The sequence below is a fragment of the Solanum tuberosum genome, unplaced genomic scaffold (genome assembly GCF_000226075.1).
Source record: "Solanum tuberosum cultivar DM 1-3 516 R44 unplaced genomic scaffold, SolTub_3.0 scf00173, whole genome shotgun sequence".
Taxonomy (NCBI): Eukaryota; Viridiplantae; Streptophyta; class Magnoliopsida; order Solanales; family Solanaceae; genus Solanum; species Solanum tuberosum.
The window spans coordinates 902268-904818 of record NW_006239104.1 but is presented as its reverse complement, the minus strand read 5'-3'; the positions used below and the strand labels follow the sequence as shown (position 1 = coordinate 904818).

Genomic DNA, 2551 nt, shown 5'->3' with positions numbered 1-2551 from the left:
TAAAATCTAATTGCAACTTAGAACTTAGAAGTTACAATTTACAAATATTAGTGGAGTAACTAATCTACGCAACCACCTTCTAGGAAGGGTTCTGTTTCATTAAGTTCTCATATGTAAATTTAATATTTGTTATAAATATTAGAAGAACAACTAATCTATGCAGCCACCTTCTAGGAAGGGTTCTATTTCAATTAGTTCTCGAATGTAATCAAATATTTATATTCTCCATGAAAATTCAATTGATCTAATTGTCGTATCAAATCGACGATAACATCCTTCGGTGTTGGCAAACTTGCTAAAAACTCTTATGCCTTTAATTCTTCGTCACTAGATCCAATTACCGAATTAATCCAAGCAGTTGTTTGGAAGTTAACTTTGGCAAATTATAATTCCTCCTCTCGCCGTTAACCCAGTCTCTAAATAAAACTGATGTTTTCAAACTTTCTTCCGCCAATGAATGTCTATGATCTCCAAGTTGAAACCTTGTCGCACTAAAAGCAGCCTCCGATGCAACTGATGAAGCTTGAATTGCTAGAACATCACAAATTATTTTGATAAGAATTGGAAATGCAACGCTCCGTCTCCTCTACCATGCTAATATTTCTACATTGCCATTCTCCTAGTCAACTGTTTCTAAAGACTGATTAAGATATTCTTCAAAATCATCATTGTTAGTAGAATTAAGACCAAGAAAGCCTCGCATAAAATTATCAATTTGATCTTTACTATTAGCATTAGAAGTTTGACCAACTTCTCCTTCAGTATTTCCTATATTTCTATATTTTTCATACAAAATTTTTGTTTCTACTTTGATGCTAGACTTACACATTTCACAAATTGAAATTTCTTCCGGTAAAATTTCTAAAGTATCATAAAAAGTTTCAACAAGTCTCTGCACACCTCGTAATTTATATTGAGGGTTAAGTAAAGTAGCAGTTAAATAAATTTGAGGAATAACAAAAAAAGGTGTCAACAAGTCCCTGCACACCTTGTAATTTATAGTCAGGATGAAGTAAAGTAGCAATTAAAAAAAATTGAGGAGTAGGAAAAAAATATTTTTAGAATTTTTCAATCATACATTCAATTGCAACTCTAAATTTGTCAATATTTTTGTATTTAGAAAATGGAATTGAAATAGCACAAATATTTATTAATACTGATGAAATAGTAAGATAATAAATTCCAAAAAACATGGTTGCAGCATAATAAAAAAGTCTTAAAAATTCCAATAGTTCATTAGTTTCTTCCAATCTTCTTCACAAATTCTATCTAATGGGCCAACATTATGAGCATTAAACACCATTTGTATGGGTCCTTTATATTCGTAAGCAACTGAAAGCATTTCGTAAAAAGAATTTCACCTTGTTTTAATATGTTTTGGAACTTTTCTTGGTGTCATATCACATAGTACACAACGCTCGTTAAATTTCCTAATTCTAGCAGGTCTATGAGCATAAAAAATCCATAAAACAACATATTCAATTTTCATACAACCACAATCAAATAATGAAATACCATCTTGTACAACTAAATTTAATACATGTGCAACACATCTAACATGAAAATCATTGGTATCAATTGAACATAATCTAATTTTTAACATACTAGCAGCGTTTGTATTATTAGATGCATTATCTAATGCGACAATCATTACTTTATCTAAAAACATGTAAAAATCTAAAACACTCAAAATATTTGAAGTTAAATATGCACCAGTTTTTTTCTCTACACATTCTTTATAACTTAAGATTCTTTTTTGCAAATTCCAGTTATGATCAATCCAATGTGCTGTAATAGTTAAATAATCATATCCATTAACACTACGACCCATGTCCGAAGTTATAGACATTCTACAATCTAATATGCTAAATAAACAACGAAGATATTGACAATGTTTACCTTGATATAAAAAACATCAGATTTAACAGTATTTCTTGAAACACCATTAAAAGAAGGATTATAAGTTTGTTGAATATATTTAATAAAATCGGGATGTAGAAGGAAAACTATAAGGCAAACCACAAACAGAAATCATCTTAGCTAGATTTTCGCGATCTCTTTCCTTATTATATTTACATTGTGTTAGTGGACCACCGGGGTTAGAAGGATCTAATGTTCCTTGAACCATGTTAAAAGCACCTAATTACCAAAAATTAATTGTGAAAAATTAAATATAAATATTATGAAACGAATGTACCAAACGTCTACGTTAATAACATACGTTATAATCGATTCTTGAAGCTTGTAGTTTGATGTAAGTTGTAATTTGGAACTTCAATACTTGATAGTAAATATGAGAATTAATATATATATATATATTATGATATAATATGAGAATTTATAATTGAAAATTAAATGGAATCAAGAATTAAGATTTAAGAATGAGAGGATATAGGAAATAGATGATTTTGTAAGAAATAATGAAGGATAGAGGGTATTTATAATATTAAAAATGGATTAAAGTATATTTATTATAACTTTAGGGTTTAAATTAAAGTTTTAAAAGTAGGGAGGTGGTAGGGGAAGTAAAAAGGCTGATTATATCAGTTGG

At 29.0% G+C, this 2551-nt stretch overlaps 1 protein-coding gene and 1 long non-coding RNA gene across 5 annotated transcripts in view; one reads left to right on the top strand and one right to left on the bottom strand.

Moving 5' to 3' along the window:
* Positions 1-2551, bottom strand: part of LOC102582663 (phosphatidylinositol N-acetylglucosaminyltransferase subunit P-like) — a 40227-nt gene that overhangs the window by 9429 nt on the left and 28247 nt on the right. The gene's annotated exons all lie outside the window — the stretch shown is intronic.
* Positions 844-1105, top strand: LOC107061921 (uncharacterized). Its single transcript, XR_001474319.1, has 2 exons — positions 844-878; positions 967-1105. It is a non-coding gene; the product is annotated as an uncharacterized lncRNA (long non-coding RNA).